Source organism: Haemaphysalis longicornis, unplaced genomic scaffold (genome assembly GCF_048455015.1).
Source record: "Haemaphysalis longicornis isolate Haplotype H1 unplaced genomic scaffold, Haemaphysalis longicornis Haplotype H1 scaffold_8, whole genome shotgun sequence".
NCBI classification, from domain to species: domain Eukaryota; kingdom Metazoa; phylum Arthropoda; class Arachnida; order Ixodida; family Ixodidae; genus Haemaphysalis; species Haemaphysalis longicornis.
In genome coordinates this window covers 41,404,254-41,422,163 of record NW_027526445.1, presented here as the reverse complement: position 1 = coordinate 41,422,163, position 17,910 = coordinate 41,404,254, and positions in this window count along the sequence as shown.

Below are 17,910 nucleotides of genomic sequence, written 5' to 3'. Positions count from 1 at the left end.
ATCAATATGTCATCGTACCGCCTAACGCCGGCCATCGTTCCGTGTGCTACATTGCGGAATCTTATTACAGATTAAGCTGTTACAAAATAAAAGGGAAATTTGATGCGCGCAGCATAAGATGGGACTTTGTTGGGTAGACGCTATTTAATTCATTCATGGCAGCACTTCTCCGGAACAAGTAGCAATTGAAGTAATGTAGCGAGATGGGCAGTCAGTACAAGTGCACCTTCGAAAAAAAGAGATCTGAAAGCGACAAAACTGCAGAACAAGATGAAAAGATGATCGCTGGGCGAATAGGACAGTGTGAGGTACCGGCCTGCCTTTCTGCACGTGTCATCAGCTTTATCACCGTTTCTGCTTCCAAGACAAGGTCGGAGGCTGCAGTTTTTTCCCCTGACATATATCTGTTGTTATTTGTATCTGTTAAAAATGGAACTTGTCCACTGTACTGTCCTCAAAAACTGACCCCGGAACTCACTTCCTTCGCATTGGTGACACGTTTGGTTGTTAAAGGCAGGGCAAAGAATAGTGTAGCGCAATATCCCTGTTTTGGTGCTTTTTTTTTAACTTATTAGGTGTTACTTTTAGCGTCATATTTTAAAACAATGTGATTCGCCGTTTTTTTTTATTGTTGTTTTTTGTCGTGTAAACACATTTTCTTAAAAATCTGGCGCATTTGATGCACCGTGTTGTACCTCTGCTCGAGACGCAGCTTATGTCCCACGCTGGCAGACTTGTTTTAACCAGATGATGATATAAAAGTGGATCAAACTCTCGATACACGGACGTTCTCGATTTCATTCTACTTCAGAAAAACGGTCGTGGGGAAAGGAAATCGAGGCCGTGGTCAACAGCAAACGGCTCAGCCACGGGGCAGCTCCTGCGATCACCACACTTGTCAAGTATTAACAATTTTCAGGTGTCAGACCTTTTAAACAAATTATGAAATGCAAAAAGTTCGTCCACATCGGGTGTGGATTTTCGCTGTTGGGCACGGGAGCACTCCTGCAGCCTGATTGCGCCAATGAAGTCGCAGCTAGGGAAAGACTAAGTCGTTTTATATCCCCTGCAAGCTGCAACAATGAGATATGTTTAGTGCGCTCATTCGGATGAAGCGTACAGCAATGGGTTTGAATCAGTTGTGTAAAATTTTACCCCATCAAATTTAACTGACCGTTTCGACAATTTTATTATTCTTATTCATGTAGGACTCAGTTTTGGGTCCATGTAACCTGTTCAACGTGAGCGTACTGATTGATTGATTGATTGATTGATTGATTGATTGATTGATTGATTGATTGATTGATTGATTGATTGATTGATTGATTGATTGATTGATTGATTGATTGATTGATTGATTGATTGATTGATTGATTGATTGTGGGGTCAATGCGCCGACGCTACACAGGCGATGAGGCACGCCGTAGTGGAGGACTCTGGATTAATTTTGACCACCTCGGTACTCTTAACATGCACCGAAATCTCGAACACACGGGCGCTTTCGCTTTTCGCCTCCATCTGAAAAGCGGTCGCCGCGGCTGTAAATCGAACCCGTGACCTGAGGCTCACCAGCACAAACGTGAGCGGATTGTCCCGCGATGTTCTGGCCAATTTCAGCAATATCGTCTGTCAATAAAACAAACAATAGAGTTTCGTTTTGAGTACTGTAATTCTTCAGGGCCTAATCCGTCTGGTTCCCAACACACACACAGAGTGGTAGCATCACGAAATACACGTGAAGATTGTCGTCAGATAATCAGATTTCGGTAATCATTTGCCATTTTCTTTGAAATCAACTCATCATCTATCCAATTAAGCTAGTCAGTGCACTAAAAATCTTAATTCAAGTTAAGCTTAACGGGAATGAACGTTCATACAAAAGCAGCTCGAGAGACAGCGGAGTGCATTATTGAATGGGTTCAGCATCGGCAACCAGCCCTGTAACTCTTTCATTCCGTTGCATCAAATGTAACTGTCCATTATTTTACAGTTGTAGTAAATTGCACGGGCGGAAGGCAAAGGGTGATCCGAGGTTGACAAACATGTTCAAATTGTTAACATTCAGTTGAAACTGGAAATCTCCGAGTAAAAGATACTGTGATGCTTTGCGCACAGCCGTAGTAAGAGGATGAGGGGCTACGGACCAACTTATGACGCATAATTTACTTGAATGGACTCAATACTTCAGGTACATATACGTTTTTTGCTTATGGTACTTTATTGTTCTATTCCCTTGCTTTTACTTGATTGGAAAAGCGACTGTCATTGCTAGGAACCAAGCCGAAACTTCTTGTTCACTAGCGCAGTACCTTATTCATGCACTGAGCAGCCATATTCTAGAGATGATATGGTTTAAAATGAGATTGTTCTGTAAGTGCAGTTCTAATATGAATGTTTGCAAAGCCAGCCATACCGTTAGAGTATTCTCAGCTTCGCGCCCAATCGTCACACCAATCTGTGTTTCTCCATTTTTCGCCAATCATTGAGCTGCTTGGTCGAAGTTGAACCCACGAAGACTACTGTAAATATTGCACACGCCAAGAAAGAAATCGAGTTGTAATTTTAAGAATACTACACACCCTAGTTAATTGGTTGCTAAGTAGCAACCAACCGCTTTTTTTATTTGTTTAACTTCTGTTTGTGTTTGCATTGCATAGACGGGCGCATATAAACGTGGTTTTCTTCGATTATGCGGTCGCTAATACCGTATTTCGCTTTTAAAGTCCGAAAGAAGAAAAAGTATCCTGTGAGGTCTGCGGAGGCCACAGTAACTACAGCAGTAATGCGAAATGACGCAAACCCATCTTGCGATGTAATGGACGACGACCACGATTTTACAGTTAATGCATGCGCACCAGCGTTTGTGTAAAGAACGTTTTCTTAGGAAATACGTTAGTGCAATTCGCAACAAGTATGTGTCGGAATAAAGTTATTCTGGTCTCTTTTCGGGGAGTTCGAACTAGTTTCGGTTGTGGTTTCACCGTGAAACACGCCCATAGTTTCCAACGATATCTGTGATCGTGCATTAGCCATACTGCAGGAGTCACCATGACCCCCTAGTCACGTGTTTTTTTTACTTAAGATGCGGACCGGATAAACCAGATGAAAAATTACGCCCATCTACCCGCGAGGGAACCCTGATGTGATGCGACGCATCGGGGGGTTCAATGGGCGTTTCCATTGGGTTGATTCTCTCAATCGGGTGAAACGTGTTGTGAACGCGTAGGATGCATTCCATCACATGCAGGTGTTCTCATACGCGGTAAGATGGGCGTAATTTTCATTCTTTTACTGAGAGAGAGACTGGCTGCCGTTTTTCGAGCGAGAGCAAGCGCTTGACTGAACCGCCGCAGCGCGCTACCCGCTTTATATTCACAGCGCCTGAAGGAGAGGAGGCAGCGGAGGACCCTTACGAAAATGCCATATATGGCCCATATATAAATTATATGTGGCCATATATAGCTATATATGTGTTCATATCAGGCTATAACTTGCCATATATGGGGGCAAATAGGGCCATATCTGGCGTGGCCAGCCCATATATGGCGCCAAATATGGTCATATATGGCCCCACGTGGAGCCATATATGGCGCGTCCAACCCATATATGGCGCCAAGTACAACCGTATATGGCCTGGTCAACCCATATCTGGCGCCTTCTACATCCATATATGGCGCTACGTTCTTTGTTATAAAGGGTGTCCCAGCTATCATGCACCAAGATTTAAAAAAGAGCAATGGCGTTACTCAAAGAATACCTAGTGCACAATGTTTGCAGTACCGTGGAGAAGCAGACAGTAATTTTTTTAATGATACTTAACTAATTAATTGTAATTAATTACCTAACTCGAGAATTACAGTCCTAATCACTGAAGTGTCAATGAGGAACTTGTAGGTACTCACGAGGGGCATCTAACTGTGGTATTTTCACCGATGAACTAATTGCCTACTTATTTATTAAGACTGACAAAGAAAACCCGCGAAATATGAAAAATACCACGTGAAGGGGCTTCCGCGCGCATTGTAAAGCAGCATCCCCATATAAGCTGATTGAAAGCAACTGCTTCCCTTGTCACCTGCCCGAAGAGACAGCGCATAACCTTGATAATGGAATGCGTGGAAGGAGCAGCCACAGCGAGATTTGCGGGGTGCGTGTGCAGATAAGGCACAAACTCGGTCGCGATTTCTTCTTTCTTTCTTTTGTTTATTTAGTTCTGGCTAACTCAGAGGCCGCCTGTTTGAGGGCGTTGCTTTACCATGCACGCGGAGGCGCCGTCACGTGGTATGTTTCGTATTTCGCGGGTTTTCTTTATCAGTCAGAATAAATGAGTACACAATTGGTTCGCCGCAGAAAATACTGCAGTTAGATGCCCCTCCTGGGCACCTGCAAGTGCCTCAGTGATACTTTAGTGATTAGGACAGTACTTCTCGAGTTAAAAAATTAATTACAATTAATTAGTTAAGTCTCATTACCAAAAAATGCTGCCCACTTCTTCACAGTACTGCGAACATTATGCACTAGGTTTTCTTCGAGTTACGCCTTTACTCTTTTTTTTAATCTTGGTGCATGATATCTGGGACACCCTGCATGGCTTGAACAACAGCTATATGACACAATCAGATTCATGTATTACACTAAATGCAGCCAGATATGCGGCCAGTTACTTATATATACAATTGATTAACGCAGTTCTAAAGTAATATATATGCAAATTCTCTAACTATTTAATTAACAATCACAGGAATATGAATTGCCTGTCAGTATAAATTCTGCGAAAACACTTTCTCTTTAATTACCCAGTTACGTTGCTGATAGTTTTTCTACTATACAGAGATCTTTCCTTGCATACTTCAAAACTGCAACTATATTTAATGCAGCTGCCCGGTAGTTCTTTATTTGTCATATATGCAACAGCACCACAAACAGTTTTTATTCCTTCTTTTTCAACACAGCATTTATGTACAGCATCGTCCAATAGCTGGTTATGCTTGCTGTGAAAAACATTTCGCAGTTCCCGCCTTAATTAGTTACGAGAAAAAGATATTTTCAGTATAAAAAATAAGTAGTGGTGGCATTTGAAAGCTTGAAACCTGTTTATTAATCGGAGCGCTCTCGCGAGTAGGTTTAAAATTGCGTTCAGTAGACAAAGAGAATGTTCACAAATCACACTCTGGCCTAGAACTCTTCCCGTGTGTACGAGATTTCGGCGCACGTTAAAGATCCCCAGGTGGTCAAAATTAACCCGGACCCCTCCACTACGGCGCGCATTATCGCCTGCATTGCGTCGGCGCGTTAAACACTACAATCAATCAATCTAGAATTCTTCTGCTATCGTGATTTTTTTTCCAATTTGAGAAAGATATGGTGTTCTTCCACATAAAATCATTGCCTCTCAATAAATATCTCTCTTAAGTAGTGATGTGTCATATTACACTACTTTATTGCCATTGTGAAAGCATTTGTGAATTGCTTTCACAGCTAATGAGATGGCATTTGGGTAGAACCGCTCAATTTGTCCTCTATTAATGCTCCGTGCCGGTGCGCACCGCCGCGGGGCACTGTACAACGCGCCGGATTTGGGGGCAAGCCTGGTGCATGTTTATCGAGCACGCTACGCAGTGACGCAACTCGATCGGTTAGCGATAGCTAGAGCACGGCGCCGAAGCGGCGCCGCCCGCTGCGCCTACCCAATATCGCGGTCGCTACCTACGGCATGATGTGCGTGGCGCGTGATTCAGATCATTCAAACAGCCCTACAGCGCATGGCACCTTGAAACAAAATGGACCTTTTCCAGCATGGATGTGAGCATGTGGGCTGCCGGTCGGCCATTCTTGGAAGGCGTCTCCCGCAAAGTAAACAAAGGGGCACTCCTCAGCTTTCCGCTTGGGGAGGGGCTATGCTGTCCAGCCTTGCACGTTTTTCTTTTTTCTCTTTCGGCAGCTCGCGGTGGGGTCGTCGGGGTCGTAGGAGCACCGATTGGAAAGGGAGAAAGGCTTTGTGCAGGTGCACCCTTTCTACTCGCCCTAAGCAGCCCCGCGGAGGCGATCACCCCTCTTGTCTAGTCACTCCGACTTCTTGGAATCACACGTTGGGCTGCAGGATGCGCCCTCTGCACCGCACATTCCGCATTCCCCAGCGTGTCTTTTTCTACGTGCGCGTCTTCGCCGTCCAGTCGCTCGTTTTCTGTGTGTTTCTGTGAGTTTCCGCGTCTGCAAATTTCGGCAATGTCAAAGTAAGTACGCTTAGATGCCGTGCAAGTGCTGTGTACAACGATGCCGCGGCGACTACACCGCGGACACGAAGGTACACGTGTTCACGTTCCCGAGGGAAGAAAGACTGAGAAATGCATGGATACACGTGTGCCGCGAGAAAGCCTCACCGAGAATTCCAGGGTAAGCTTTTTTTTTTCATTTTGGTATAGAATTGCGCTTTCATTTCAAGAGGATACACGTGGCCTGTGTAACTGGCTCCCAAGCCGCACTTTTGTATGACAAGCACCGAAGGCTTTGCTTATTGGAGGTAATATTTTTTCTAGGTATGCGAGCTACCCTTCGCGGATGCGGATATTATCCGTGTAGCCACGCATACAGATCAAGCCATTGGCCTACGCTCTCGCGGGTACAACAAGTGTACTCCAACAACTGCTGTCCGAGCCTCGACCGATATAAACACGCTAGAACCAGCGCAACCGGCGTGTGGTTCGAGAATCGCTTAACCTGGGTGGTGCGTCTCATGCCTTCTTACACGCGATGCTTTACGCTTCCGAATTCTCTCGAAAAGTTTCCGCGGCAACCCTACTTTTTTTAATAGAAGCGCTGTTTTACAGCTCACCCTCTCCGTCCCCTCCTCCGCTGAAGAAAATCGTATTAACGTACGGGCTTCTTCTCGGAAATTTGTCGTGCGCGTACGTACGTGTTAAGGTTGCAGCTAATGCGTTTCCAAAAGTTGTAAGGGTGGTAGCGCTCAGTTTTCTTCAGAGCTGTTAACCTGGACACTGTATTTCCCTGTTTTACCGCCTTTTCCTGCATCTATTTTTCAAAAACATAGTGCGGGCCACTAGTTCGGTGGAGGTACAGTCGAATGCTTTATGTCAGTAAACACGGGAGTGCGTGCCACTCAATACATGCACATGACTTTGTTGGGAGGCTGACGCGCCCTGGCAGTTTGTGCACTTAGTGGGCGCACTCCCTGAAACCGCTTTATCGCGCGGCTGCCTGCTGCATTAGTTACGTCGCGGAAGATAACGCATTTTTTATCACTCAGTAGGGCAGTGAAAGTAAACATTTTAATGCATTCGCTCGGTAATTGACCGGAACATGAGCACGTGAAAGAACAACAGCATCGCTTTTTTGGCAAAACAGATTTGCGGTCTCATTTATTTGAAGGATGCGGTCTTTATCCCGTGGCTTTTCACAGCTCGGATTAGGATGAAGTTTTTCACGGTGTCCACGCACAAAAGGGCGTTTTCTACTTGTGCTGTTTCGGACGTCGGTAGTTTTTCCCAAGTTTCTTCAAAATAATGTCTTATCTTAAATTTTTTTGATCCCTGCTAGCCAAATATTGCTTTATTACAGCCAATATAGCGCACGGCTTAATGTTTTAGTTTTGTTATAAAAAGAATGTGCCACTGAATTGGAGCGTGACCAAACAGAGTTCGTATTAAGTTCGCTGCAGCTGATAATTCGCTATATTAGCGTTCGTTATAGCGTCGTTCATCTGTACTCCGCCGGGCATTTAAATATAGCTTACGCATCTTAACAAAATAATATTCATGGGGCTTTCACTTACACATAAAAGAAAAATCGGTGAATATAAATGCATGTTAATGAAATCTTAGTAGCACTATCGCCATGTCAAATCTGCCCGAGAAATATGCCCCTTGCATGAGCATGCTCTCCTGCTGAATGTGGTTAATGAATTTTCGCTCATTTCTGTTTGTTGTTTTCGGTATTAGCACTAGAGTGGGGTTGAATAATGAGGTGCCTTTTTGCCTCGTCGCATTCTCCAGAAAGGGTTTCAAAGCCAAATGTTTGCACATTCGAGCCATCCAGCAGACACCTCTCCATGCAGGAATTGATGCCATTTTGGGCCGCTTTTTTTCTTATCAACATAAGTAGAAAAAATGTTCTGTGGGCTGCAATGTGCATTTACATTTGACGAAGTGAATAGCTGAAGTGCATTTGTTTAAACCTCAAGCTGAATTGTCAAAATAAGGAGTTCTCGATGTAAACAAATAAAATTTATTTTCTAAAAGTTGCATAAAGGTTTTAACATGGACTATGGTGACAAAATTGCAAGCAATTACCTTTCAGCATCACTAATAACAATTGCGTTCTGTATCCTGTTGTGAAGAATGTAAGGCAGAATAAAAGTATTAGCAAGGGGGAGAATTGGTTCAGGCCCTCTAATTATTTGAGGATGTGACAGTATATTTAAGAAATTTATTTCCAGGATTAATAAAAAAAGAACTTGTACATTGACTAATGATAACTCTATTTGTTTCATTTCATTTGCAAGATTAGTAAAGCCACAGCTAGATACAAGAGGTAAAAATAAATGCAGTGAGAAACTTGTGCTTCCATCAAAGGGGCCAAGCTGGCCAAGAAGAATGCAGCCACTGACCCATCGCCACAACAAAGCAACCTGCAACCACCTTAATTCGCATGCACGCGCATCATTTTTGTAATAAAATGTGGAAGGTATGTCATGAAGTGTTTGTCGGCATTTAGGGTGCAGCATTAATTGCTGCTGTTAACTGAAGTTCATTATATATGCTATCGACGTGGTCATAAACTCAATCCATATATAGCCATATATGATGTTAGGGCGCCATATATGGCTTACTCATGTATGGCCTCGCCCATATATGGCCACGTCAGGAATTGGGCATATAAGGCCATATATGGCCTAGATCCATATATGGCCCCACCCATATATGGCCATGTCAGGAATTGGCATATATGGCCATATATGGCACACCCATATATGGCCACATATGCCCAATTCCTGACGTGGCCATATATGGCAATTTTTATATATGGCCATATATAGCATTTTCGTAAGGGGAGAGTCGTGCATGCGCGCGCTTGCGGCGCCGGAGCAGACGCGAGCGTAGCGACGCGCACATGCGCAGCTGCTATGCTAATGAGACGGAGTGAGAGTGTTGCATGCAGCTGTCGGAGAGAAGAGCGGAGGAGAGGCGCGCATGCGCAAGTGGCATGCGGACGCCGCTGACGCCGACGCCGACGCAGGAGGGACATGCCTCAGAGCAAGAGATGCGTCGCATCTAATAAAGAAATTCGGGGGTAAACTGTGGACTCGACCACCGCAGGAGAGGAACGATAGGAGGTCAATGGGAGAGGCTTTTGTCCTGCAGTGGGCCTGAATAAGTTTATGATGATGATGATGATTATGACCGTTCCTAGCGAGCAAGTATTGTTTCAAATAATTGACGTACAGCGCTACGCCGTAAGCTGCATATGCCTGTGCGACAGGTATGCCTGAATAAAATCTAAAGCAAATTAAAAACGAATATACCCAATAAGGAAATGAAACCAACTGAATTTTTTTTATCGTAAACCATAAAACCATTTTGCAGGGTGAAACACCGGGCCAGTCTTCAGCACGACCACACATTTCCGTTCGATAATACTGAGAGAAAAAGCGTAGTAGCTGCTCACCAGATATTTGCGGGGGCTAGGGTAAAGCCTACTGCACAAACGTTACTCAAACAATGCTCGGCTTAGCAGTAAAAGTACTGCAACCCAAAAAGTAAACAGCAATGTCCGATGCAATGTTGGAAGCGGCCTGCCCTGTTCTCTTTCTCGTGTTCGCCTATTTTTAGCGCTAAAAACATGTCGTAAATGTCCGATATGACGGAGGTGGGCCTCAACATCTGTACATGTTATTTGTTAGCCTCGTTGCATGTTACCCAAGCCTAATTTGATGAAGCACGAAGCGTTGGCATCCACTGTGTGGGTTCAAATCTAGGGGTAAAGGCCTAGATTTGAAGAGTGAAGTTATTTGAATGGTATAAAGGGGACTTGAGCGCTCCCGCAAACCCATTTAAATTATAAATCGAAAAAACAAAGTTCACAATTGAGGAAGTGAACGCTCGCAGATTTCAGGTACGCTTGCTTAAAGGGACCATGGAGGCAAAATACAAGTTTGGCTCATTCGAAAGCCTGCTTTGTCCTGGTAACAATGATACCGATTTAATCGCAAACTTCGCAAAAATAACGAATATAATAAAGAAAACGTGTGCAGCTGTGGCGACTGGCTAGCCAATTTCCGGCAACTTTTCTATGACGTCACAGAATCTTGTTTGGGCGATTGACAGCGGCCGAACTAACCAATCGCCAGGACACATGACTGGACGGTTGTGGTGGCGCCGCTAGTTCCTTTGGATCGAATCAATTGAACGCTAACGTGCACATTGAAAATTATGTTTTAGTGCTGGCCCATATGACGTCACTCGCGCCGGTAACATGTCACGGTAGCGCGAAATTTGAAATTTCTTAAGTATTTCTTGCATTTTTATCCGTTGAAAAACGTCTTTCGTGGCCGGAATGGAGCTGAGTGAAGTACTTAAGCATAGCTCTTTAAAGTTAAACAAAGTTGTATCTTGTCTTGAGTTCGTTTGTAGGAAGATATTATTTTTAGGTAGGCGATTGGCGCGCTCTTGCTAAGGGGAATTTAATAAGTCTCGCACACCCGAACACACGCACACACAGGCATAAAGGAGAACCCAGTGCATTCGCAAAAATGTTTGTTGTGGGCGCTCTTCAGTTGATACGACAGTGATAGCATATGTCGCCTAAACTAGTCGTTTAATCTTCGTGAAGCTGTTGTTCGGAAATAGCGTTCCTGACCACGTGGAAAGGCCAATGCCGGATGTATGTACATGTAAAGTTACACTATCGTGTACTTAGGCGATTTTATATACTCGCACCTGAAATGCAGATGTTCTCGCTATTAATTTGCTGAATTGGGTTGTGAAGGTGATTGTTGAGTGCTTCGGACGTTCATATAATACGGAGCAGCCTGAATGTCCAACGAGACGAAAGATCCACCGAGTCGGAAGGTCTACTCCAGCCTGAATGTCCACCGAGTCGGAAGGTCCAATGAAGCCTGAATTTCCGAGATGAAAGGTCTACAGAGCCGGAATATGCACTGTTGGACCTTTAGACGCTGAATCTGGCGCTGGCTACCACCCCCAAGCGCAGGAATCCAAACACCTTAAAGGGGCACTGACACAAAATTTTGAAGGCGAGATAACTTCGGAGATAGATTGGTGGGAACACACATACATCATCTGCAAAATATCAGCGGCGAATACAGCCTAGAACATATTTAAAATCAGTTTTGAAGTGTGCGAAACGCAACCGAGCAGCCAGCAGAGGACCACGCGCAATTGTAAATAAACAACATCCAAACACGTCACGAGTTTGTGTTTGCCGCTTCCGCACTACCGGCGTTTGCCGCTTCCGCACTACCGGCTCGCGCGGCTCGCCGCTCCAATCGGAGGGCCGGAGGGCGGAGCTTCTGCTCTCGAGAACGAACGACCCGATCGTTGGCGGCGGAGGCGCCGTGATTTCGTCAGCTAATCGGGCAGCTGGCCGCGACCAAAGTTCTACAGCGATTCCAGGCACTCTGTTTCTATTACTGTTTATTACCATTGGATGCGAAAACGCGCCGGAGGCACGAAAAGCTCACTGAGCTAGCCGCATGGTCGCTGCGCAGGCGGCGGCCACGGCCACGAAGTGGCCGAGGCCGGCGCAGGTAGCTCGAGTGATAGCTTGTTACCGCTGCACGAAATTGTCCCCAAGTCCCGACCATGGTGGCTTACGTGAGAAAGGAGTTAATGATGCGATGGCGGGTTGCATTAAAAATTGTCATCTGCACCGCTTACGAGAGCGGCACTCGAATATCCGCCGCAGTGCTGAGCCGAACACATCTGTAGGCGGACCTGTAGGCAGACCGGCCGGCTGCTCCCAGCGCGCGTCTTGCCACCCACAGTCTCGAGCGTCGCGCGTCGTTCTTCAGCCGCGGTAGCATTTGCACTCGCAGCGCCTGCGTCACATCCACGGTCACTTTTTAATTAAGCGCCTCACGAGATCAGTACGTGGGGGCATTCGCAGAAACTGCCGTCGATGCGGATTCGACAGTGCTACGGCGGCTCTGCTCTGTGATATCCCTCCGACGGTCACGTGGTCAGTTTTGTTCACACAAAATCCACAAAATCCATCGTTTCGCGGCACTCGCTGAAACCGAAACTGCGACTGGCCGCATTGAAAATGCCTCTAATTAAACAACCGTCGCACGCTGAAGCAAATGAGGTTTCTACAGGTTATAAGTAGGTCACTAGCTACTTATCGCAACAAAAAAAACAAGATGCAAAATTTTTGTGTCAGTGCCCCTTTAACATAAATACCCCAGAAAGTGAAGGGGTTCGGGTCCGTAGCCTAGTGGTTCGGATGAGCGTAGTGCTCATCTCACCAGACGCGTATTCTGGGGGTCGCGGGTTCGGATCTCATCCGGCGGACATTTTTTCTCCACTTTCTGTCTTCCAAATTTTTTGTTTGTTTAACTACCTACAAAATTATCCCGTTTGCTTTCCGAGGCAGTCTTGATTATTGACTGCCAACCCTTATATCTGTCGTAATTGAACGACCCCTCAATTCTCATTTTGATATATATATATATATATATATATATACTTATATTTGGTAATTGAGGTAATACATACCTCACATTTGTTCCCCCAACACCCTTCGGATTATGGCCAAGCGGTCTCCTGCCCTACGTGTAGTCCGTCGCAATCAGTCGGTTTGAGCCCCTTTGCACGTTCTTTTTTAATTTGATTCTTTTTATTTACGTAATGCTATGTATACGGCATTCACCTTTTTCCACTGCAATGTTCATTTCTCCACGCGCGGGCTGACTGCTTGTACACTGACACTGACACTGACATGCTGACCAGTTCTCATTGGCATGGTGTTGCCGTAAGCACGACAGCTTGTGGCTACGCTGCCGAATCGGCCAACTGACTGTCTCATGCGAACGCGCCTCTTATGATGCAAGGACAAGCCATGCAAGCTCCAAAGGTGCGAGCGAAGCGCCTAGCAGTTGAGCATCTCCAATAATGTGGACGGCATTCTGCCCCTTCATACGCATCGGATATGGAAGGTTACGTTTCTAACCGGGGCTGGCGGTGTTGTCTGAAAAATCTTACAACCGGCAACGTGGCAGAAGTCCTGTATGCCAATTGCTGACATTCCAAAAATGCCAAACCAAAGACCACATTGGGCGCCAAGCATGTTTGTGCACGTTACCGCAGCCAAAACAGCTTTGAACTGTTACCTTTGACAACTTGCAATCACATTGCAAGACGAATACGCCTCACTGCTGTTAGTTGTTGCGGCCACTGCAAATGTTGCATTGTGCTATTGTTCTTTTAGGCTTTTAAACCCCACAACGCTCAACGTATCAAATTCGGTAAGGTGTTTGAGAAGCCAGAAAGGGTCTATAAATTACACAAAGCTGAGACCGAACCTACACTATGGTTTTTGACACACTTCAGATCTTTCGCACGTAAGTAGTTCGCAAAGGCGCCGCCAGAGGTCTGTTGGCCGCTCAAGAAATACGGGCAAACGCGGGTGCTCCCGTGGTCACATCGAACCGGCACCATTTTAGTCGTCAAACAGTAAGTATTTCCTTCTTTCGTCGTAGATTGGGCTATTTTCCTATTCAGAAAATGTTACATGACCAGACTGATTTTTTTGTTGTCGTTTTTGAAGCCAGCCAACTCTGAATTTCCTTCAAATTTCTGTGTATCATAATTGATACGGCGGGTGTTTATTGACACAATTTTCGAATCACTTTAGATTCGCTTTCAAAGAAAGCTCTCAACTGCTCCAGGTGCTCCAGGGGCTGGTACATGTATCTTAGTTAACATGCTATGTTCATCTACGTCATGAATGCTTAGAAATTCCACCGGCTCCAAGGCCACCAGTTAAAGAAGCGGCCACTCAAGCTGATGACATTGTCAGCCTATCAGAAAGCCTGATCTCTGTTGCGGATAGCGACGCAAGAACGGAGCCCGACAGCCGGTCGCCCGTTCGCTGCGCTAAACAGAAACAGAAACCAACTGCCACGAGCACGAGCTGCGAGCTAGGCCCGTCCCGCATGCCCGTGCAGCCCTGCCTCTTTTATTCATTTCCACAACACACTCCCCCCGCCGCCAAGGCGCGCATGCGCAGAAGTACGAAAACAAATGGGAGGCTGCGCCAATGCACAAACGTACCCATGTGCGATGCTGACAACAGGCGTTCGGAGGCGCACTACGAAGTTCAGCAAGGGAGCAAAGGCAGAAGTCACAGGGAAGGAAAGAGTGCGTGTGGAGATATTTATTTATTTTTATTTATTTATTTATCATAGTACCCACAGCGCCTTTTCAAGGCATTACAGTGGGGGGGGGGGGGGGGAGAAGTAGAAATTCGTACAACATACAAGCATAACAGAAATATCACTTAAAGCACAATGACAAGCCAAAACCCGGCATGTTCAACGAGATGTTCACTATCGTGAACATCTCGTCGTCCACCCTGAGTCCACCGGCACAAATGAGGATGCGCCGGTACAGGACGCAGGACGAAACCGCAGATGGCTGGCACCACGATGATACCCGTTGTCTCGGTCCCAGTCCTTGTCGCTTCCCGGTCCGCCGTAGCCGCCAGGTTCGTAGGGTGACTCATATGGCATCCGAAACGCCAAGGTGACTACGCAGTAGCCTACCGCGAGCTCGCTCACGAAACGTAAACCACACGAGCGATGTCTGGGAACTCTGTGTCCTGCCTGGTCACCTCCTAGTGCTCCGTAATCACCAGGATCATAGGGCAATCCGCCGTGCTGGCGGCCCAGTCTTCGGTTGAAGGGCGCAGTCGTGTGCCCCTTGCAGGCACGTGCGTCGCCAGTGCAGGGTGGCATGACGGGTAGCTGGACACCAGTCATCATTCTTTGTGAGCGTCAAAGCTGATGAGCTGCACCCCTGTGACTCCGGAAAAACGATCGCGGCAGCAGACAGAGGTGCTCCCATGATCCTTTCAGGTGGCCGTCGAGCCCGGCCATTGAACCTGCCTGGGGGCCGTTCACGAGCTCGGAGCAACCAGGGTCACCTGACGGTTCGTGCCCTCCAACTCCGAAGGCCGGTGCGCCGATCAGAGTCGCGGATACCAGGAAGCGCTGATGCCAGCGGAGATTCCAACGGAGAAGCCAGCGCCGGAGCAACACGGCCACCGTCTTACTAGTGGGAACGGCGCCCGCTCGTGACACTTAACCACATGCTCTCCTCAGCAAGGCACCCCAAGAGCGGCAGCGATGTCCGAAGCGTCAAGGAGCATCACGCTGGACGGGTTAGTATCACCGAACATGGTGGTGATGGGGTCATTGGAGTGGTCAGTTCCGTGGCCATCCTGACCTGGACGACGACGCAGTCACTGCGACGTCGTCAACTGCGTCGTACCACTGCGTCGTCGGCTGGGTACACCCAGTTGTGCCTCAATGGAATCGGGCGTGCTCTCCGCTGGTCTCTCTGGCGGGTCGGACTCGTCAGCAGCAGTGAGGACGTTTGGATGTTCAGAAACGAACGGCTCACACGCTGCGGGAACATTCGCCACCTTGTCAGCCTCCGCCGCTATCCTGCTCTCACCGGAGGGCACCACGGTGCTGCCATGCCGGATGACGGCGGAGTAATGGTTTGATGCTCCGGTGCTCCCAGCAGCCCCTAGCAAAGGAACGGCAGATGTTCTGGCGAGGTACACCTGTGTACAGATCGTGACGACCTTTTCGTCGTACTTGTAGCTTTCGAACAAATTGGCTTTCAGCTCGTCCATATCGATTATCTCAAGGATGAGGGTATCCAGAGACTTCAATTCCTCGTACCTGCTGTTTACGACGCGCAGGTGCTATCGGATCTGGCCGGTCGACGTGAGTGGATCCTGTAGCAGTAACTGAATAGCAGCTACGCCCCTTGTGACGGCTTCCCTCACAATGTCACGGTGGCGGCATAGTTCCACCATGGCAGACGGCGCGAACGCAGGCGACGGGGTGTCCTAGGCACGAGCACGAGTGGCAGACAGGGTTCGATAAAGAGGCTCGCAGAATTGGGTAGCTTCCAGGAGACCCCAGCCTAGCGTCCTCGAAGACTCCGCCGCAACCGGTCAGGTCTTCTCGTGGGTTGTCTCCCAGGTTTGACGGCACCCGAATGTCGCGGATAGCGACGCAAGAAGAGAGCCCGACAGCAGGTCCACCGTACGCTGCGCTTATCAGAACCCAACTGCTAGGCCCGTCCCGCATGCCCGTGCAGCCCTGCCTCTTTTATTCATTATCCACAACAGTCTCCACAGGAAAAGCGCCAAGAGGTTTGCCCACCAGTTTCTCTCCGCCTTCCCCACAGAAGCCGAAGGTCACGCCGAATGATCACCCAGATGACGTTCGCAGAGGCATGGCCGGGCATCTTCTACTTTTGACGAGTTAGTGACTTCGACGCAGGAGCTGCGTAACAAGCGCTAGCCCGTTTAGCGCAGTTGGGTTCGCGAAATGCAATGTACTTCTCTGCCTGAAGAAACAACGGAACTGTTTCTTCGAATACTACAAGCCATCACACTGTAGCTGGCAAGGAGGTAGCAGAAAAGCCCACTGTATCATATGTGATATTTTCGATAATGTGTACTGATTTGAAATTTGAGTTTTCGCTTAGCGATAATGAAATAATAAGAGCCCTACTTTAACCCTACTAGCCCTAAATAGAGGTACACACGTGTCTAGAATTTTTATTTGCATGAAAATAGGTTTCGGCTTGTGATGATGAATTATTTACTCCTTTTTGACCGGATAAACGATAAAAGGTGTGCTTACTTGAGCCAGTTCATGCACTGCTAATAAAACCCGAAGTTTGAAAAAGTCGCCTACATGTCCCTTTAACCAGCAGGCAAGAATTTCAAGGCATGCTGAGGTAAGGTAACAGCAATCAATAGTGTTCGTTCTTCGTTTCAGCGCATATTACTGTTCAGTATACCTCATAATGGGTGACAAGTTTACAAATTCACACGCAAAATCACACCAAGCACCTTAGAGCTGCACCTATTAGTGTTTACGTGGAGCCTTCAAGCAATACGAATATTTAGATAAAATCAGTCGTAACAGTAAAACACTCAAATGTAAATAATTGATGTCTTTAATTTTCTAAAAAATTGGCTCTTTGGTTATTTAGTGAGTTATGCCTGGCCAAAAAATTTGCGCTAACTAGACATACAATACTTAAAATAAACAAACAATATGCATTGTTTGACGTCTTTTTTTGCGTGTTTAGTTGACGTCGAAAGTTTTGTAAAGCTCCAGCTTTTAGTCTGAAAATATTATTATGTGTGCTGTCAATATGCGAATAACTTTATTTTGAGGCTCTCGAGAATTTGTGCAAGGTATTAATTTTCAGTCTGACGAAATCAGGGTTTCGTTCTTCCTTCTCTGAGGTCGTTGCAGGAGATTCGCTGGAGGTAGATGAAACGCACATGGTAGCACAACTATGTTCTGCTTCAAATTCCCTACCTCAGGTTCCACAAAGTATACACTCCCAAATACTGAAGGACGTAACCTGTTCCGAGCTATGCGACATTTTAAGAGAAATGAAAACCGGATCGGCGCCTGGTCCGAATAACCGGTTTGCCAACGGAATTCTACAAGCGTTCCTGGCCAGAATTAGGCTCTTCCTTAGTGCAACCTATGAATTCAATCTTAGCAGATCAGCGGCTTCCAAACACGTTTAAGAGAGGCCGTCTAATCTTACTTTTGAAAGAAGGAAAAGACCCCTCTCTATCGAGTTCTTACAGACCAATAACCGTTTTGAATTC